Below are 22,600 nucleotides of genomic sequence, written 5' to 3' on the forward strand. Positions count from 1 at the left end.
TTAGTAATACTTTGTGAATCAGACCCTCCAAGCCTACCCTTCCCTAGGCTGCCCCACAGGCAGTGACTTGGGTGAAAACTTGGCTACAGGGACCCCTTTGGTGGCCACAGATGGCCACAGGAGTCTGTCCCACCCCACGTGCACTTGGCCCTGGCACTTCCCATCCAGAGGTGAAGTTGGATTCCCCTCCTCCTGGAATCCCAGAAGTGACACTGCCTGGGTTCTGAGCCTATAGCAGAAAAGGCCACACAGCTTTCCCCTCCCTCTGGGAAAGCCAGCTGCCACAGTAGAAGCCCAAGTACCCGTTGCCCTAGAGAGACCTAGACGTGCTGGTGTGCCAGTGGAGTCGTGCTGGACCCTCCAGACCAACCCACCCACACTTAGTGCCACGCAGAGCCTGCCCGAGCTCCCCACCCAAGGCTTCCCTGTCCCTGCAGCCGTGGGGAGGGGGCAGGGTGGAGGCGCCAGCTGAGGGTGGCTGCTAGGCAGACCCAGGGTGCGTCAGCCTGCTCTGAGAAGCTCCAACGCACTCACATGGGGTCTGACCCAAGGGAGGGGTGTCCCCGCTGTGGGCTACCTTTGAGGATGACCCCCGAACTGCCCCCAGCCTGCTTCTCCCATGCACGTGTCTTTCCAGCTCCATGTCCCATGACGTCCTGGTGGCTTGGAATTGGCCACCGTGGTGGGGATACCCACATCACAGAAATGGGCAAACACTCTAAGTCAGGCTTACTCCCGCTTCTTCCCACTGGGAAGGGCCTCTTCCTTCAAGGGTCGCCTGGTCTCTTGGGAAGGAGACAAGTCTCATGTGACCACATCACTCCCACGGACCCCCTGTCATCAGCGCTTGGGGGCGGGGTGGCTCAGGCTTACCAGGGAGGTGGTCCATCTGTCTCTTGCTCCTCTGACCACTCACCTAAGTCCAGGGTTCCACACTGCTTTCTCACGAAGACCCAGGCTCGCAGCATTCTTCCCATTTCACAGTCAGGCAAACTGAAGCTTCTGAAGGTCAAAGGCCTTGCTGGAGTCTGTGTCGCTTCCTTGGGGCAGAGATGAGGGTCAGTCTCATGTTTCTTGGGTTGAAGAGGACTCAGAAATTCTGTGTCTTATCTTCCCCTTTTTCAGGTTGCAAAAGCCCAGAGCAGGGAGGGAACTTGCCTGCAGGCCCCAAACAAGTTAGAGGTAAAGTTCAGGACCCCTGACCCCCAATCAGGGCTGCCCTCACACCCCTTTCCTGACCCTGAGACCCCTCTAGTAGCCACTCCCACCTCTGACCGAGACCCTGGTTCCTAGAGTGCGGACTACAAGTCCCTTGCTGGTGGTTTGTGTGCAAGTTCAAGTAAAGACATCTCCCCCGACTCTGTCCCTGACCCGGGGTCCCAACTCTGAGACTGCCTCCCACATGCTTGGCTTGGCGGGGAGTTTGCCAGGGCACTTCTGCACTTTGTATTCTGCTTATCTCCTTGCAGGGTCAATATTTGCTATTTAAATGATGCTATTTGCCTGTGTTTGAGGTCTTGCATTTTGCCCTGTATTCTGCGTCCTGGAAAGGAGAACCTGGAGTCAGCAAGGTGGTCTGGAGCTCCCAGCAGCCACTGGGAGCTGAATCCCCTGCCTGGGATTCACTCCTTTTTTCACCATTTCATCCATATTGATACTTAGAAACATTCACTTACTCGTGTTCACATCTATTTGTTCAAAAAAAGTTTCTCGAATGCCAGCCTCCTGCCAGGCACTTCGAGGTCTGGGACGCTTAGAAGTGAATCAGAACAGTGTGTAGCAAAGACTGCTACACTCTTGCCAAAACTCACTCCTCTATCTCCAGTGCCCTCCAACATCCACTGCAGGTAGATGTGGTCAAGGGATGAGTTTGGGTCAACAGAACAATGGCAAAAGAGACAAGTGCCGCTTCCCAGGCCTGTCTCAAAATCTTCTCCATCTTCTGGCTGGAATCAGAAGATCCAGTGGAAAACAAGGTTGCACCAGCCAAGATGGCAGCCATGAGGTACACTTGTCTAGTTAAATTGGAATTTTAGTAAAATTTAAAATTCAGTTCCTCCATTGTGCTAGTCATATTTCTCTCTTTTTAAAACAAGGTTTTATTTTTTATTTATTTTTTAATTTTTTGTGGGGGAGTGGTAATTAGGTTTACTTATTTATGTATTTGTTTAAATTTAATGAAGATGCAGGACCTCATGCATGCTCAGTGGGTACTCTACCACTGAGCTATACCCTCTTCCCAGCTAGTCATATTCCAGATGTTCACTAGTCACACGTGCACACACAGACATCTCAGAAGTCTCCAATGGAGGGCATGGCTCCAAGAGCCCAGGGTCCTGAATGACCCAGGGGAAGGCTACCCATCCACCGGGAATACCCACGTTGAGCTGTGTGTGAGAGAGAAACTTACTAAGTTCAGACTGAGGTGGGGAAGGTGTTTGTTATTTGCTCTAAGTAACACGCATCCTCTTGGCCTGGGAAGCTGTCCGTCTAGTGGAGGAACAGCCCATAAACAGCCAAGCCCATGAGGTGTGAGAATGAGGAGAGAGAGAGAGGCATGGAGGCTTCCAGAGCCTGAGCCTGGACACAGGAGGGAAAGTTCGAGAAGGTCAAAAAAGTGTGGCGGGCAGAGAGCACGTGGGAGGCATTTTGCCTGTTTTTATCCCTTGCTTCCTAAAATCTGCCTCTCTCTCCTCCCTGGGCACGAATGGCCCCCCACTCACTTCCTTCCTGATACTGACATCACCAACCTGATCCTCCTTGGGGGCTCATACCACCCCCATTCTCAGTACCTGTTGTTTTGGGGGGAAAAGGCACTGATTTCATGGTAAGACAGAGGCGTGGTTGAGGTCAGATCATCTCCTTGGCCTTGGGGTATGGTGTGTGACCCAAGGCAGATCAGTGAAATGCAGGGGCTGCAGGAACTACAGACAAGGAAGGTCCCTTTCCCTGGGGGTTCGTGAGCAGGTGGGAAGTAAGCTTGGAGCCCGGAGGTGGTCATCTTTCTCATCACTAGGGGAGAGCTTGCTGGTGACGGAGGCAACACGAAGGAAAATAGAGCCAAGAAATGAAGAGAGACTGATTCCCCGGACACTGTCTGCTGAAAGCAGGTAGCCCTGGGCATCTTGGTTAAGGCTCATAAATGCTCTTTTATTTATTTTTTTAATTGACATATAGTCAGTTTCCAATGTTGTGTCAATTTCTAGTATAGGGCATCATGTTTCAGTCATACAGTTACATCCATATATTCCTTTTCATCTTTTTCATTATAAGCTATTAGAAGATCTTGAATACAGTTCCCTGGGCTATACAGTAGAAACTTGCTTATCTATTTTATATATAGTAGTTAGGATCTACAAATCTCAAACTCCCAATTTATCTCTTCTCACCCTCTTTCCCTCCTGGTAACTGTAAGTTTGTTTCCTATGTCTGTGAGTCTGTTTCTGTTTTGTAAATGAGTTCAATAAATGCCCTTTTAGACTTGAACAAGTTTTAGCTGAGAGCTGTGACTAATAGACCCTTCCTTTCACCCAGGTATTTCCTTCGGTAGAGCTCTGTGAGCTCATTTATATGGAGGTGCCAAGTCTCTCTGTCCATCCTACTTGAACGTCAAGTGACCCTCAGGCTAAGCCTAAGTAAGGATCGTTCATAGCTGAGGGGGATATTGGGCATTATTTTCAGGGTGGGAAGCTTTACACACAGGTGAGAGAGAGAGAAGGGAAGCAGGACATTCTGGGCCCAGCCCCAGCCCACTACTTCCCCTTAGCAGAAGACGAAGAGGGACGGACTTCAAAGATGAAGTGAAGTGGCTCTGAGACAAAGTGGAGATGCCCCACAAAAGCATCTGACATCTGAAGACAAGGGGTCCTCACATCAGCCGCCAGTCTCTGGCCAGGGTGGGGACAGCCGGCCTGTAGCGAGGGTCATCCCCTTTACCCTCAGACCACCTGGGGCCCAGCGTCCACTGTCCCTGAGTCTGGGGTTTCCTCCTGGAAGGCAGACTGAGCTCCTTTCTTCCCCCAGGAAGGGCCCGGGACCAGGGGGCCTGAGGTAAGAAGAAAGAACAGCACAGGAGACAGGAAGCGGGAGGCAGGGGACCTGGCTCACCTGGGCCACTAATTCACGGGCAGTCTTGGGCAGGTAGCTGCCCATTTCAGGGCCTCAAGCTCTGGTCCACTAAAATCTTTTTTTTTTTTATTGTTATGGTTTTGTATATTTTAAGCTACTGTACTAGTCAGGGTAACAGTAGGAAACAGACTATGCATTCAAAGTAGAAGGACTTGAGAGTTTCATAAAAGAACTATTTACAAAGTTACGGCCAAAGCGGAGGTCACCAAGAGGGATCCGTTCCTCCCCTTAAGCCTAAAGGGAGGAGGGTCTGGGGAACATTACAGATCCCAGCAAGAGAGCTGAGTGGAGAGTCTCCTGACAGCAAAGGACTCAGCAAAAGTCCACTGAGCAGGAGCACCCCTCTGTCCTGCCAGGGCCCCCCACCCCCCCGGCCCCCGGGAGTGCTTGCTCCAGTCCTGGCAGATGCAGGCCGAGAAACCGGTGTGTCTGAGTGGCAGGCCAGGCTCTCTAGCAGTCATACCAGGATTCCTTTGTCATCGGGAGAACACATCTGATGATGACTGGACAAAAACTCCAAAGCCAGATGCCTAGTTTCTAATCCTACTTCCGGTCCTAAGTTATTTCCCAGTGCCTCTGATGTCTCACCTGTAAAATGGGGGTAATAGCAAAATCTGCCTTACAAGTCCAAGAAGGTCCTCAGGACAGTCTTGCACCTACTGAAGCCTCAGTGTATTTCAGATATTTTCACTAGCCTTAGGCCCTGTGCTAACCCCAGGACATGTCCCACTTCACTCAAGCTCCCAACGACCTTCGGTCTGCCCGGCCCCAGAGCCGGTGCTTAATCAAAGCCACTGTCCTAGCTGCTTTTCTCTTGGGAGCCCACTCCACACTCAGAACTGTGTGACACATCCGTCAGCTTTCCAGGCTGGTCTTCTCTGTCAAATTGTTGGCTGTTTTCTTTTGAGAGACAATCTGGTGCAGTGAAAGGGATCTCCATTTTCTCATCTGAAAAAAAATGTACTTGTTATGAAAAGAAATAGATTGGTGTTCATTAAGGCTCTGGATGCCAACCTAGGCACCAAAAAGGCCAATTTTCTCTCCTTCCCCATGGGACCCACAGCATCTCAGGACAGCTGTGGTTCCCTAATCGACTTTATCATCAGACTCATGTGCGTGGTGCTGGTTAAAAGTACAGATTCCTGGGCCCTGCCCTGGGTTACTGAGTCAGGTTGTCTGATCCGAACCTGGGCTCAGCCGTGTACTGGCTGCATGACTTTGGGCAAGTCACGGCGCCTCCTTGAGGCTCCCTTTCCTTCCCCATCAAATGGAGAGAGAAACACCAACTTTGCAGGGCAGTATATCATGCTAGTTGAAACGAAAGGATGTACGCAGTGTCTGGCACGGCGTACCCCTCTGCGCCCTTTGGAGCTCCCTGTGGTGACGAAGGAGAATTGAAAAGCAAACAATTTCACCAAAGGTGGGCGCTCATCCCACGTGCCCCTGGCCGGCCGGCAGCGGAGGGGTTAACGATGACTGTGTCCGAGGAACAATAAAGTGGCCGGTGGTGGAAACGCTGAACTGTGATGATGGGGCTGACAGGGGCTATTTTCGGAGCCCAACCGCACGGAGTAATAGGATTGGAGCGGAGGCAAGCGTGACCAGAGCCGATGTTCTCAGCTACCGAGGCAACGCCAGCGAGCTGCGCCAAACAAAACGCTCCGCGGCTTCTTCCCTCTCCACCCGCGGGTTTTATCTTGACCTTCAGGCAAAGCCACCCTCCCAAGCAGCAAGATGACGATTGCTTTTGATTTCCTAACTGGGGTGCGCTTCAGACCCACTGCTCCCACAGCCTCTGGTCCCAGCTTGATGCCCATGGCACAAGGAGGAAACCGAGGCAGGAGAGGCGGAGCCCTTGTAGGGTAGCCCGGGTGGGAGTCCGATGTCTGACTCCAGTGGCTGGGGCTGGGGATTTCATTCTTCTAGCAAAACCTCCTGCTTGGGAGGGAATTCCTTTCTGTCCTGCACACCTGGGAATAGTGTCCCTCTGCCTTGGCATTGCCATGCCCACCAAAGCTTGCTCTGAGGGGAAGGCAGGGCAAACACCTGCTGTCAGGACCCACGTGGTCTAGCTGGGAGTTAAGACTTGCCCGAGACGGGGATAAGGCCAGGGGCATCCAGATGTATGCGAGTGGTAAGGGGTGGACACCCTCTTGTGGCCCCTAGTCTACTCCAGAATCTCCGAATCCTCATACCCTGGTGACATAGGCCTTCTTATTCCCACATCACAGGTGTGTGGCCACTCACTAAGTGGCAGGGCTCCTTTGTCCTGGACTCCAGATGCTAGGAGGTCCTCGGGCTCAGATGGGACCATCTCCACACACTCCTGCATGACCAGGACCACCCGCAGGGCAGATTTACACATATAACAGGCTGATACATCCAGGAAAGTGGAGATGTACAGGTTTGTTGTTTTTGTTTTGTTTTTTCTTTTCTTCACCTTCTCGCTAGCCGGCCAGAGGCACTCAGTGCCTCAGGGAGGATTAGGGTTGTAACAAAACACAAAGAGACAGTGAGTGAGAATCCAGGCTAGGATCTCCAAGCCCACAGCACTAAAGCTTTGAAAGCCAGTCTTCGGGGCAGGAGAAAAGGTTTGCTAATTTCTGCATGTTGTCCTTTATATATCAAGTGCAAAGCTTGGTAGTCTGAGCCCTGAGGTTTACTCCAAGCTCGTGTAGGGCAGAGGGGACACAGAATGCGACAAGAGGATGAGATGGAGCTGGACAAGAGGGACATCAGGAGGGGGATGACGCAGCTGAGAACACCACTGGGTTCCTAGGGGCCATTGCCAGGTCTGACCCCAGGAGAAGGTGAAGAAAGGAAGTCCACAGGTCAAACGGGATGCTGATGCGTCCCGCCTTCCTGGTCCCCTATGTTTCTGGAACCTAGGACCCAACCTCCACAGTGTGGTTGCCCCCCCCGCCCCGAGTAGAAATGGCGGTGACACCAGTGCAGCAAGCATGAGAGGGGCTTGGTCCAGCGCCTCCAGACTCCTAGACTCCCAGCTGCTTGGAAGGGAACCAGAAAGGAGCCGAGAGAGGCTCATGAACATGCCAAGGGGTCAGCCCTCTAGCCAAGAAGTGCAGAGCAGCCAGCCATGCCAAGGGTCATCAGGGGGTCATAGCTAGACAGGGGACATCAGCCCCCAGAGTGGGGAACTGAGCCCAGGGCCCAGAGCAGTCCCCCTGCATGGCTTAGGTACAGTGAACAGACCCTGTGACCCCCGCCACAGGACTACAGGGGGCTGAGAGCAAGATGGCCCATCCCCTGCACCCCGGGTACCAGCAGGCCCTGAAGGCACAGCACCATCCCTGCAACCTAGCAAAGGGGGAGAAGGAGGAGGGGTGTCCTCTTGAGAGCAGGAGACAGCCTTGCAGCTGCTCTGACCTTTGAAAAGTCAGGTACTTAGCTAAAAACTGGAATGAACTTGAACTGGGAAGTTTAACTCTCACTTGCCCAGCAAGATGAGGTCAGGTGGGGTGTGATCTAAGTGTGTGTGTGTGTGTGTGTATCCGATGGGACACTGTGTACATTTGGAGCCCCTGCCCCTGCTTGCACAGGCCAAGACCAGCCCTACCAGACAGGGTCTCAGGCAGGCTGTGTGGCAATCTCCACCAGCAGCAGGGGGCTGAGTTTAACCCTAAAGCTATTTCTGAGGGGCAGGTTTACTGAGCAAATCAAGAGTGTAAACAGGATTGCAGGGGTATTGTTTAAACACTTTGGGCAAACAAAGTTCCCCAGCCCCTGGGCGCCCCTGGAAGCACCTACTGACAGGCAAACAAAGGATGCGCTAATTTATCCTTTCACCGAGGCCCCGCCCCTCGGGACCCTTGCCCCTCCCCCGCGTCCTCTGCAAGGTCACTAGTTAACCTTGAGAACACTGCGGCAGCTGAGATCTACCCTTTGTAGCGCACCCCCGACCCTCCTACGGTGAGGGCGATTTGATGAGGAGTCCATGTGACCTGCCCTCTCTGGTTTGATACACGACAGAGGTCAGAACCTCAGAAGAGTGACTCGGGCTTCTCCAGAGGGGGAAGAAATGGCTGATTGGGGTTTTACGTTTCTATTAATACCCGAACACAGACGCATTGTGACTCAGCCTAGTCTTGCCCTGGTGCCCAGATGCTGGCTCCCCCCAACCCCCACCCCCGGCTCAGCTTGGGACCTGGCCCCAGGGGTCCCCTGCTGGGTGGGGTGGGGGAGGGCATGAGTGGGTCCAAAATTAGCGTTTTAACACCATTCCTGATGATGTTTGTCTCAGATACTAGAGTTCAGGAACCAGTGGCCCAGGTTGATATTGGACATCTAGATTCAGAGAATGAATGTTGACGGAACATTCATTCTCTGGAAGGAAAGACCCAACCCGCCAGTCTTGCTAAGTGGGGTCTGGAGCCAACTCCACCACTGACCATCTAGTGACCTTGAGCCAGGCCCTACACCTTCCCTGCATGTAGAGTGGGTTTGGGGCAGGATTTAAGGAGATAATCCACTTGAAAAACTTGGAAGAGTAGGAGTGAAAGAAGAGATATATAAACAGAGATATATATATATATATTGAGGTGTAATTCACATACAATAAAATTAACCTGTCTGAAATGTACAATTCAATGATGGCAATATATTTTATCACATTTATGCAATTTTATTAGTTATAGTAGGGTCGATATTCATTTCTCTTCCTTCTATTCAGCTTGTCCTAGGTGGGATCCTCAGGAGCCCAGGCCCCGCTTAGCAAGATTTGAACACTCCTTAACACAAAAGCCAGTGTGATCCCTGTGGTCCTCAGATGGCTCTACGGCTAAATGGGTAGTAGTGGGGACAGGGATGCAGGACTCCCTCCATCGCCAGCTCTCCAGGCATCCTGCCCACACCCTGACACTGAGGACAAGCAGGGAGCATCCTGCCCTTTCACTGCGGCTCCTTCATGTGGCATCTGGGCTGCACAAGCGAGTCCTCTAAAGACCTTGATTCAGAGGCAGGAGAGATGGGAGGAGGTGTTGGGGTGTCAGGGCCACCGTGCTGCTCAGCACCCCCTCTGGCAGGCCTGAGCTGGGCTATTTTTACTTCAAGATGTCCTTCAGCAGCTAAAAATGTCCGCTCTTCCCTCTTTTCCTTGGGCCCTAATCTCTGAGCTGACCATGCTCACTGGTCTGGCTCTGGGGTTTGTCAGCCTGCTCCTCTGTGCCTGCATGTGTGCTAGGGATGTGAGACCCTGTGTGTGTATGTGCAGGGGTGTTCATATGCATGTAAATGGCACGTGTCGGCAGAACTCTGTGTGTGCAACGTGCATGGGCTGCATGCGTGTGTGTATGTGTGCATGTATCTGGATGTGCAAGAGTACATGAATGCAAAGCCACTTGTAATAGAGTGTGATTTCCAGTGTGCACGCAGGCACCTGCCCAAATACAGGCTTGTGCATGTGGATATCCGAGAGTGTATGCAAGAGGATTCTTTTTATACAAATTCTTCAACCATGTGAGGTGAGTAACCACAGTTGCCAGATCAGTGTTCGGAAATGCAGACTGTCATAGAGTTATCATATGATCCAGCAATTCCACTCCTGGGCATATATTCAGAAAAGACGAAAACTCTAACTTGAAAGATACTTGCACCCTAAATTCACAGCAGCACTATTTACAATAGCCAAGACATGGAAGCAACCTAGGTGTCCATCAATAGATGACTGGATAAAGAAGATATGGTATGTGTACACTCACACACACACACAAAGAGAATACTACTCAGCCATAAAAAATAGTGAGATATTGCCATTTGTAACAACATGGATGTTCCTAGAGATTGTCATACTAAGTGAAGTAAGTCAGACAAAGACAAATATAAGATACCATTTATATGTGGACTCTTAAAAAATGATACAAATTAACTTATTTACAAAACAGACTCACAGATGTAGAAAACAAACTACGGTTACGAAAGAAGAAAGAGTCGGGATAAATTAGGAATTTAGGATTAACAGATGTATGCTACCATATGTATAATAGATAAACAACAAGGACTTAATGTATAGTGCAGGGAACTATAGTCAATATCTTGTAACATTGTAACAACCTCTAATGGAAAAGAATCTGAAAAAGAATATATATATGTATACCTGAATCACTTTGCTGTACACCTGAAACTAACACAATGTTATAAATCAACTATACTTCAATTTAGAAAAAAAAAGAAGGAAAAAAGAAATGTAGGCAGCCAAAGGGGCCTAATTGTGTCAGTGGAACAGACAGCTCCCACCTATAGGGCTGCCCTGTGCCCTCTGTGCCCCTCGTCCCTCATGAATATTAATGTCCTGATCAGACAGCAGAGTAAGTGCTTTTACTGCATTCTCATCTAATCATAACAACCTAAGGATGCATTATTAGCCCAGTTTTGCAGGTGAGGAGTCCAAGGCTCAGGGAAAAACTTGAAGTAACCGAACCAGATCCAACTGATTCCAAAGTCTTTGCTTTGCGTTACTCCATGCTGTCTGCCTATGATAATTGGAAATACACTCACACGCTGCGTGTTTTAATAGCTCAGACCCAGTGTCACTGGGTTGCTGTTGTCTGTGGGAACATCTGGAGTGCAGTCTTTGCTGGGGAGGTTTTTGAAGGGCATACCTTGAGCGCAAATATTCAAGTTGGAAAATTTATCCAAAAGTGTGGGTAGGCAGGAGGTTGTCATGGCCCTGGGGGAGCACCCTGCTGAGGCTCCCCGAGATGAGTTGGGCAGTCTCCCTTCATCCACAGGACAAACTGGGTCTCTGCTTTGAGGAGCCCTAATGTAACCCAGAATCCTTGGCAAGAGAACAGCCCCACATGGGAGCCAGAACGGGAAGGCTCCCCTTGCCTTTGCCTGCCAGCCTCGCAGAGACCCTGTTACATCATTGTCATCTACACAAGCAGCCGCAGGGAGGAAGGGACTCTGCCTGGGAGCCCCTTGGAAAACAAACAGCTGTGCTTTGTGCCTGTTGAACCCAAGAGACTTGACAAGCCACTAAACCACCCTTCTCTCCTGTTGGTCATAAAATGAATTAGCCCTGGAGGTGGCAGGGCTATAAGCTGATTTCCAGAGCCCCGCTCGGAAAGTCTCAGGCCACCCCAGACATAAATCACCTTGCGGGGAGCCAGCACTCAGGCCCTGGTGAGGAATCGTCAGAATGGTCAAGGCAGGAGTCCCAGGCTCCTGGCTGGGAGTGTTTACACACCATCTCTTTAAAGACTCCCAATTCCCCTGCAAGAAGGGGCTTTCTGCCTACTGTGGGTGAGACGTGCTGCCTCACTTGGCAGTCAGTGCAGAGTAGGAGGCGGGGCTTAAACTCCTCTCATTCCCCCACCTCTTGCTGCCTCTCTGTTCTGCTACGGGGAGACATCGTACTCCATCATCAGGAAGTCCAGGGCTAGGACCTTAAAGGGTCCTTGCTGCTTCTGCAGCTCAGTGATAGACCCTCAGCTTCCCTGGCTTCCCAGCCTCCTTCCTCCTCAGACAGACCTAAGGGCTGCATCTCTGAGTCAGTCTGGCTAGGCAAGAGGACCAAACTCAGATGGGGCTCAGAGACCTGGGCTCCGGCCTTGGCTCTGTCCCCAAGCAGCTGGTGACCTTGGGCAATGCCTTCACTGCTCTCCATCTTCCTGGCCCTGATTACTTTAGCCGCACACCCATTAGCCTTGGTGAAAGGGACCACTAGCTTTGCACTTTGGGGCTCTGAGAGCCCAGCTCCGTCCCTCGTTTTTCTGACATCCTCCAGACTTTGCCTTCGAGACTGAACAGTGGTTGGAGCATGTTGTGATAGGTCCCTTGGGGAGGTCATGGTTCAAATCCTGGTCTGCCCTCCTCAACAGTGCCAGTTTGGGTCTTCTGGGCTGCAGACACTGTCACAGAGCTGGAAGTGGAAGAGGTTTATTGAGAGTAATGCCTGTGAGAGATAAAAGGTGAAGCGAGAGCCCCAGGCTGACGTTGAGGCATGACAAAGCCTTGGCCCAAGGTTGCAGAGCAACACTGGCCCCTCAGAGGCGCCCCCTGTTGGGCAGGAGTAGTCAGGCCCTAGTCCCTCCTCACAACTCAGTCCCTGGCCGGGGGCTGCCCCAGGGGTGCGGGGCCTCAGCCCAGATGTGGAGGTGGACACTGTAGATGCTGCATGAGGGCTGGAGGCTCCTTCATTCCCACTGCTGAACAGCAATCTCTCTCTCTCTCTCTTTTTTTTTTTTAATTGAAGTATAGCCGGTCATGTGTCGCTTTCTGATGTACAGCATAATGTTTCAGTCATACATATACATACATATATCTGTTTTCATATTCTTTTTCATGATAAGTATACAAGATATTGAACAGAGTTCCCTGTGCTATGCAGAAGAAATTTGTTTATCTATTTTTAAACATAGTAGTTAACATTTGCGAATCTCGAACTCCCCATTTATCCCTTCCCGCCTCCTTTCCTCCCCAGGTAACCATAAGATTGTTTACTATGTCCAGCAGGCTCTTTCTTGAAAGAAGAGGGGAGAGGCACCTCCGTGGCTGCCACACCAGCCGTGTGGCCCTGGGAATGTGCTTAACAGCCCTGAGCTCAGCCTTCCCACTGGGGACGAGGAATAGCATCTCCCTCAGGTGTAGCTGGCACAGCGCCTGCTATAGGAGGTGACGAGTAGCATCAGTGTTGTTACTGCTGTGGTGGTGGTGGTGGTGGTGGTGCTCTGTTTTGTTTTATTATTATTGTTCTGCCTTCTTCCCTGGCTGTTGGGATTTACGTCCTGGAGAGAAGTCTTCACTCTTGCCTTCTCTGCCCCTGGGCTTTTGGCTGGGTGACATGGGGGTCTCACCAACGGCTCATACTGTGGGGGAGGCTGGAGAAGGCAGTTTTCATAGCCTGGTCTCTGTCTCCATCCCCAGGAGCCAGCCTTGCATGATGGAAAATAATTTCATTGGTTATGAGATGTCTAAAATTCATAGGTTGAAGTTCTAACCTCTAGTACCTTGGAATGTAGCTACATTTGGAGATAGAGCCTTTAAAAAGGTAATGAAACTAGAATGAGGTCGTTAGGATGGGCCCTAACACAGCATGACTGGTGCCTTGTAAGAAGAGGAAATTTGGGCACAGGCATGTACAGAGGGATGTTAGTGTGGTCACACAGGGCAAAGACGGACATCTGTAAGTCAAAGAGAGAGGCCTGGACAAGATCTTTCCCTCACCTGGCTCTTGGAAGGAACCAACTTTGCTGAAACCTTGATCTTGAACTTCTAGCCTCCAGAACTGTGAGATAATATATTTCCGTTGTTTAAGCTGTCCAGTCTGACGTGCTTTGTTACAGCAGCCCTAGCAAAGGAACATGTGTGCGAAAAGAGTGCTTTCAGCTGCAAGGAACAAGGTATCTAACTAAGAACGGTTTGACCCAAAGAAACATTGAATTATCTCATGTGACAAGAAGCATGCAGGTAGATGATTGTACAACAGTGTCAGTGTTCCTGCCACTTCCTGCTTCTGTGCTCTGCCTCCTGTGTTGGGCTTTTGGTCTTTAGGCTACTTTAGACCGGTGGTCTGGGAGGGCCTCTCTGAGGAGATGACTTTTGACTGGAGACTTGCAGTTTGAGAAGGTGCCAGCTCTGGACAGAGCCAGAGAATAAGCTGATTTTGTGGCCAGGTCCCCCTTGGGGCTGAGGCTGGAGACCTACGGGCTATTGACTTTGACTCTGAGCCCAAGGCCACCTGGTCCAGTGTCTGCCTTCAGGCAGTGCCAGGCGTCCATCTAGCATAGATGCCTTATTATATTTTACTGTTTCTCATTCCTGGCAACATCATTTGAAGGATATGCAAATAAGAAAATCAACGGAACGTGTTTCACAAAGAACAGCTTTTAATCAGCACAATAAATACTTACAGATAGTCACTGGCAGCATAAGATGACAGTTAATGGAGAAAGAAATGGTAGAAGGAAAATTTGAAGGGCAAAGAAATAGAAGAGAAGCAGGGGGAGCCCCTGGTTGTAATAGGGTGAATAAAGAGCTGAGGGGTCCAGTGACCTGAGGTTGTTCATTCACCCATCCATTCATTCAACAAGTATTTATTGAGAGCCTATGAGCCCACAGGACACTGAACTGGTTACTGGACCCTGAAAATCTGGGACTGATCAAAACAGATACTGCTCCTGCCTGCAGGGGACTTCCAGTGCAGTGAGAGGAGGAAGTCAGTCATGGAACGATCTTCCAGATAAATGTATAGCTCCAGAGGATAATAAATGCTATGAAGAGGACAAGAGGTGAGGAAAGGCTTCCCCGAGGAAGTGGTGAGATCTGGAAGATGAGTAGGAGTTAACAAGGCATACAGGCAGGGGTTGAGGGTTGGTGTTTCCCACACAGGGAGCTGCCTCTGCCAAGGCCCTGAAGGAGGAAGAAGCATGGTGCCCCTCAAGGCACTGAAGGAAGGCCAGTGAGACTGCAGCGCAGAGATGGAGCAGGAGGGTGGAAGGAGGGGTGGCTGGCAAAGCAGGGCCGGATGGCACAGGGTCTACTGGGGCATGGTGAGGAGCTTGGGTCTGCATGGAAGTACAGTCTTGTGATTTAGGTTTTATTTTATTTTATTTTATTTTATTTTATTTTATTTTATTTTATTATTTATTTATTTTATTTTATTTTATTTTATTTTATTTTATTTTATTTTCAATAGTCAGTTTACAATGTTGTGTCAATTTCTGGTGTATATAGCATAATAACTCAGTCATACATATACATACATATATTTGTTTTCATATTCTTTTTCATTATAGGTTACTACAAGATACTGAATAAAGTTCCTTGTGCTATGAAGTAGAAACTTGTTGTTTACCTATTTTATGTATACTAGTTAGTATCTGCAAATCTCGAACTCCCAATTTATCACTTCCCACCCTCTTCCCCTCCTGGTAACCGTAAGTTTGTTTTCTATGTCTGTGAGTCTGTTTCTGTTTTATAAATAAGTTCTTTTGTCTTTTAAAATTTATTTTTAATTGAAATAGAGTCAGTCACAGCGTGTCATTTCTGGTGTACAGCATAATGTCCCAGTCATGCATATATATATATATATATATATATATATATACACACATGTATTCATTTTCATATACTTTTTCATTAAAGATTATTACAAGATATTGTGTATAGTTCCCTGTGCTATACAGAAGAAATTTGTTTTTTAATCTATTTTTATAGTGGTTAACCTTTGCAAATCTCAAACTTCCAAATTTATTGTTTCCCACCCTCATTCCCCCAGTAACCATAAAATTGTTTACTATGTCTTTGAGTCTGTTTCTGTTTTGCAGATGAGTTCATTACTGTCCTCTTCTTTTTTCTTTTTCTTTCTTTCTTTCTTCCTTTTTTTTTTTTAGATTCCACATATGAGTGATATCTTACTGTAATTTTCTTTCTCTTTCTGGCTTACTTCACTTAGAAGGATGATCTCCAGGTCCATCCATGTTGCTGCAAATGGCATTATTTTATTCTTTTTTATGGCTGAGTAGTATTCCCTTGTATAAATATACCACAACTTCTTTATCCAGTCATCTGTCAGTGGACATTTAGATTGTTTCCATGTCTTGGCTATTGTAAATAGTGCTGTGGATTTAGATTTTAAGATGACTTTGGCTTCTGGGTAGAGCATGGACTGTTGGGGCGAGATGGAGGCAGGAAGCCTGGCTGAGAGGCCCTTGAGCTTGTCTTGGCAAGAGATGACGTTGGCTCAGAGCAGGGAAGGGTTTCCCAACCTCAGCATGGCTGACACTCTGGACTAGAAGGGATATTTAGCAGCAGCCCAGGTAGCACCACCCCCACCCATGTTGGGATAACCAAAAATGTCCCCAGACATTGTCAAATGTCCTCTGGGGAACACAATTGCCCCTTGTTGAGAAACTTGGACTAGGAAGATGATAGAGAAACGGCTTAAGAGAAGGCTCAGGCAGAAGTGAAGAGGACGTGGCAATTGAGAGTGCAGGGTGTGGGAGAGGAAAGGGCTGAGGATGACTCCCAGGAAGCTGGGTGCATGTTGTTGCCACTCACTGACGCAGAGCACAAGGAGGGGGAATCCAGCCTGGGGCGGGCATGGGGAGTGGGGCATATCTGGGTTCTTTGATGAACTAGCAATGAGACCTCAGGCATACTATTTTCTCTTACTTGGTCTGTTTTCCTGTCCTCAAAATACAATGGTTGGGCTGTATCTAGATCTAGAATATCAAATGTATAAAGAAGCCACTTGTCCTTCCTGCACCCAAGGCAGACATAACTAATCAATTGTGATTCTCTGAGCCTGGACACTTCTTCCCACAGTGCTCTGGACAGCTACCAGTGGAGCTGGCATGAGAGAGAAAACCTGATTGCCATCCCTGACCTCAAAACTCATTCTGATCCCTTCCAACTTGCCCAGGGTTGACATTTTCTTGGTGAATACCAAAATGAGCTTGGTAAATTCTGAACAATGGTTTCTGGAGCAGGAGTAGGGGCTCCCTTCTTCAGGCCAAATCCTGTTCTTACTATGTCATCTACCCTGAGTGACAAAATGGGAGGTCCCCATTCGTGCTGTTTGTTGCAAAAATGCAATGGGGCTTTGGAAGTCTCCAGTGGCAGGCTCCTGGTAGGCACTGGGAGTGACCCAGTCCTCAGAGCCCTTGCCACTGACTTCCCTGACTTGCATGCTGTGTCTGTGATTTTCCATCTGTCTGTCTCAGTCTCCATGTGGTCCACATCCCTCTTGACCTCATTCATGCCTTCTCTGTTACTCTTCCCTGTCAGATCATAATGCAGAATGGAACTAGACATTTTATTGTTTTTTCACTTTTATTCAGAAGCATTTATGCTTCCTGTTAGTGCTTTAAAAAGCAGATGATTGAAATGTGAATTTTAAAATATTTGTCTTGCTTCCAAATCTAGTGATGTAGCAAACCCACCATTAGAATAATCCTATATTCCTGTTATGGGGAGAATTGTGCCCCACCCCCCAAAAGATCTGGCCAAGTCCTAACCCCCAATCCTGATAAAAATGACTTTATTTGGAAATAGGGGTATTGCAGATGTAGTCAAATTAGAGAGCATCCTGATTCAATGTCTGGAGACCTTATAAGAAGAGGGCATTTGGAACACAGATGCGGGGACAGAACACCCTGTGACACTGAAGGCAGAAAATAAGGGTGAGGTGTCCTCAAGCCAAGGGTCACCAGGGATTGACAGTAACCACTGGAAGCTAAGACAGAGTCATGGAAACCAATGTGCCAACTCCTTGATTTGGGATTTCTGGCCTCCAGAACTCTAAGAGAATAAAAAATTCTGTTGTTCTCAGTCCCCCAGCTTGTGGTCATTTGTTACAGTATCTCTGGGACGACAATACAGCTCCCAACCCCATTTCCCTGGAAGTGAGGTTGCCACTTATACCTGAGTTGTGCGTGGAGTTTTTCCTCTTTGGTTCGGTGACTCTCAGTGGACAAACAGGTCTCCTCACCACTCATCTCCTTGCCCTCAGGTCTGGGCTGCACACCTGCTTCTGAGACTCTCCGGTTCTTGGACTAGGAGCATGGGGAGTGGGCTGGGAATCATGTGGCCGGCATCCTCTGTACCTCATCCGTACGTGATGGTAACCAGTCTTCAGGATGGCCCACAGTGGTCTTGGGCTCCTGGGCACACATTTGTGCAGGATCCAAACCTGTACTTGCCCAGCTCATCTCACTCACCTCACTGAGTCCTAACCCCATTGGATCCTGTCTTTATTTTAAATGTTGATATTTTGTTCATCATGGATGTTTTCACATTCATTTGGATTTTTCAAAATATTGCTTACCTTCCATGCTGAGTTTCTTCATTCTCTTCCATTTCGCCCACAAGGCAGGTGCCTCACTTGCCTTACCCACTCGCAACACTGGCCCCCTCTCACATTGCAACAGGGCTATTCTTCAGAACAAATGGAATACTCCAGAAGTATGTGACTTCAGAGGCTAGGCCACAAAAGACATTTCAGCTTTCACCTTGGTCTTGGATCCCTCGCTCCTGTGGAAGGCGGCTACCATCAGTGAGGACCCTGAGCAGTCCACAGGATCAGCGGATGGGATGAGGAGCTGAAGCCTTTTGGCAGCAGCCAGCGCCGGCGTGCCAGGCACATGAGTGGACCACCTTGGCAGCAGGTCCTCCAGCTCCAGGTAAGCCCCACCAGTACATGAATGCAACCTCATGAGAGACCCCAAGCCAGAACCACCAGCCAAGTTGCTCCCAAATTCCTGGTCTATAGAAACCATGAGAGATCACAAATGGTTATTTTTACTTTAAGCCACTAAGTTTTTAAAAAAAAATTTTTATTGAAGTGTATCTGATTTATGTTAGTTTCAGGTGTACAGCAAGTGATTCAGTTATACATATACATACATATGTATTTTTTCTTTTCAGATTCTTTTCCATTATAGGTAATTACAAGAAATTGAATATAGTCCCTGTGCTATGCAGTAGGTCCTTGTTGTTTATCTACTTTATATATAGTAGTGTGTGTCTGTTAATCCCTAACCCCTAATTTATCCCTCCCTGCCCTTTCCCCTTTGGTAACCATAGTTTGTTTTCTATGTCCATGAGTCTGTTTTTGGTTTGTAAATAGAATTTTTATCTTTTTTTTAGATTCCATATGTAAGTGATATCATATGATATTTGTTTTTCTCTGTCTGACTAACTTCACTCAATATGATAATCTCTAGGTCCATCCATGTTTAAGTCACTAAGTTTTGGAGTGAGCGATTATACGGCATTATTAAGGACTACAGTTTCCTTCCTCAGTGTCTATGGTGTCTTTCCCTCTCCCTCCTGCCAGCTGCTATTGGTCCTTCAGTTTGTCTTTGTGTACCACCTCTTCCAGGAAGCCTTCCTGAATGCCCCCATCTGGGTTACGTGCCCCTTAGGCTCTACTCTCCAGCAGCAATGATCTGTCATTCATAGAATAGGCCTTTCTATTGCCATTATGCCTGCCCCCCTTCTCTTCTGAGCCTCCGTACTCACTGCTCTCCTTGGTTGGAATGTTGCCCCTGTTTGCTTCTCATTCTTTCAGGCTCAACTCAGGCATCACCTCCTTCAGCGAGCCTTCTCTGAGCCTCTGGCTGGATTAAGGACCCTCCTAGGGCCCTTCTAGCAACCTGTGCAATCCTCCACCAGGTCACGTCATGGTTCCCTGATGCTGCTGTCTTGCGTGGCTGCGAGCTCCGGGAGGTGGGAGCCATGTCTCATCATCCTGGTACCTCACACCTGACATTGAACAAGGGGCAGGAGGTGTTGCGGGATTAGGAGAAGTGGTGGGTACGATCTCTACGGCAGATCTTCCCACACCTGGTGGAGCATCAGAACCCGCTGCTGAACTTTTGAAAGGTAGACATTATGGTCCAGGAGGGAGAAATCTACCTCCAAGGACAGACACTATTTAGAGATCAGGTTTGGGTTGGCACCATGATAGAAAGGACAGTTTCAGCAAGATGATCAAGGTGATAAAGCAGAAGCTGCAAATTCAGCACCGAGAGGGATCAAGAGGGATCAGGAGGGTGAGATAATTACAGATGCAGGGCACGTGGGCCGGGTGGGGACTATGGCAAACCATAAGAGATGCTCCCAGTCAAAGGTCATCTCCTCAAGAAGGTGTTTGTGGACCTGGACTCAGCCATGTCTCCCTGTTAGAGGGTTGCTGAGCACCTAGCACTGCTCCCTTGAAGCTCTTGCTATCATTGTAATTAGCTAATTTATGGTATGATTTGTTTATCAGAGTTAGCCTCCCTAATAGATGGAGAATTCCTCAAGGGTGGGATTGTGTCTGTGTTCCCGGCACCTACCCATGCCTGGCCTTCCAAGGATGCTCTATTTCTATCTGTTGAGAGAATGGATAATTGAATAAACAATGCCACAACCTAATGTGCAGAGCTGCTTGGTGGGAGAAGGGAGGTAATTGTGTGTGAAAATGGATGAGTGTTTTACATGTTATAAAATAAGATCACTGGAGGGGAGAAGACACCAGTGAATGGCCATTAAGTCAGGAGCATCAGCTGCCTGTGTGGGCAGAGCCTGGGTTCTCTCCACAAGAGGATTGCCAAGGGGGTCATCTCTTAAGTGCCTGAGTCCTCGGGGGCCTGATCTATGTGTGTTTCCTATTTCTCCAGCCCTACCCTCTCAGAAAAGAGCAGAACCCCCCTTGCAGGTTAGCTAGAACCTCCCAGATGTCAATGCATGCATTTAAGCCTCATTTCACTTCACCACATCACTTACAGGCAAGGAAATCGAAGCCCAGAGAGGATGGGATGCTTGTCCCAGGTGCCTCTCACCATGGAGGGTGCCCGTCTGAGCATCCAGCAGCCTTCCTCCCTCCCCAGCCATCACCCATGACCCACCTGCCAGGGCAGAGTCCAGGAGCAGGGCGTGGGGCTCCTGGTGGCCGCCCTTTTGCCTTCCCCTCCCCAGCGGATGCTACGCAGAAGACACTCTTCACTACCAGAGGGTGAAGGTCAGACTCTGGCCAACGGCCCAGCATTTCTGGCCCAGTTTCACCTAAGGAAGCCAACTGTGCAGAAGGTCAGGATGCTGGGGGCGGGAGGAGGGGGTCAGAGTGGGAAAGTTAACATTCCCAGGGGACTCTCAGCAACAGGATTTCCTGACAGGGGACCATTACCTTTCTCACATTACGTGGCCAGATTAACTTCCGGCTATTATTCAAAGTATGAACATGACAAAAGCATCTATTCAGTGGAAACAAGGGAAGGACTTGCCGGACTCTGGACTTTGAGAAGGCAGCAGGATCATGGAATTAACTACAGTTGAGGGCTGGGTCCTAATCTGGGCTCTACCTGCCTTTAGCATCAGCCGGAGCTAGTAACTTCACAGCTCTGAGCCTCAGTTTCCTTTTCTGGAATAGGCAAGCAAGGTGGGTGGCACAGAATGTTGCATCAGAACTCCCAGAGCTGCCGGGTGGGTGAAGCGAGGGAATTTACATGAGGAAATGTTTTGCAAACTGTGAAGTGCCACCCGAGTTTCCATAGTCAGTTTTGCTCACCTCTTCCCACAATCTTAGCATCTCAGATCCACTTTTCTCAGCTGAGAAGTCCTCAGTGCTTCCAGGAGAAATTTCCCAGTCCCCAGGTGAGCCCAGATTGATGATGGCAGGCTGGCCACCAGCCTCCCACACTTACTTCTCACTGCTCCGGTCCAACTGGACTCTGGCTCCCAGGTCCCCCACTCATTTATACTTCCTTGGGCTAGAAATTCCTCCTCAGTCCTCTGATCTCTCTATTCACAATACCTTCTTCGGTCTGGTGTCCACGCGGCCCAGTGGTACACGCTCTGCATAACCCCACAGTTCTCCAAGCATTGTCACTTGGAATAGCAGCAACACCAGCTGGGAACTTGTCAGAAATGTAACCAAGCAGGACCTCGTGGGGCCTTCCAGGGTCAGACCCCTTCCCCATGTTCTCTCCTGTAGCTCCTCTCTGAAGTGCCCAGATCATAATATCTTATGTATGTTTCCTGAGTTTTTCAGATGCTAAAAACCGCCACCAAAGGGAAGGAATTAACAACTTGATGATGGAGAGCATGTGGCCCCAGACCTTCTGGCGCCTGGGGGTTGATAGTGTTGACTGCCCTAGTCCCTCAAAATCAACAATCAGAGAATTGTGCACGAGCTGATCATGTACCCTGTAGCCCCCCTCCCTCACCTGGCCTTTAAATATACTTTGCTGAAACCCTTTGAGGAGCTCGGGGTTTTCTTGGGCATCAGCCACCCAGTCCTCCTTGCTCAGCCCTGAAATAAACCTTTCTCTGCTCCAGACTCTGATGTTTCAGTTTTTTTTTTTTTTTTTTGCCTCATGGTGTGTCGGGCACCCGAACTTGCCTTCAGAAACAGAAATGCAAATTCTCAGGCCCCCCACCCAGCCCTACTGAAGCAGAAAACTCTGAGGAGAAGGCCCAGAAATCTGCATTTTTAACAAGCCCTCTCCGGGGATTCTGATGTGCACACAAGTTTCAGAACCACTGGAATAACCCGTCTCCCCAGCTGGGCTGTGAGCTCTCTGCTGGCCAGGGCTTCATCACTTTCAGTGGCTCCCAGAGCCTGGTCCATAGGGGCCTCGAGGGACCGCGGAAGAGCCTCATGAAACTGCACTGATGCCTCACAGATACGCCCTTGGCTGCCTGCCGCCACCCATCTGCTCACAGCATCGGCTGCCCCTTCCTTCCTCGGCCCTTTCCCCAGATTCTCACAGAACCCAAGGCTGGCTGGCGCCAGAAAGCCTCCCCTGAGCTCTTCAATGGCCTAGTCTGCCTCAGTTTCTCTCCAGAGCTGCTGCCCGAGCCTTCCAGATCTCTCTCTGGGCTCAAGGCTTGGGCACATCGTAGTGAGGCTGCCCTTGAACAGAGTTGCACCCTTCACATGATATTTTGCCCTGACCCCATGCGTGTTCAGGAGGGGCCCTTGTTCTGTGCAGTGTCATCTTCTGTGGCCACAGTGAAGAGGGTCACT

Source organism: Camelus ferus, chromosome 5 (genome assembly GCF_009834535.1).
Source record: "Camelus ferus isolate YT-003-E chromosome 5, BCGSAC_Cfer_1.0, whole genome shotgun sequence".
NCBI lineage: Eukaryota > Metazoa > Chordata > Mammalia > Artiodactyla > Camelidae > Camelus > Camelus ferus.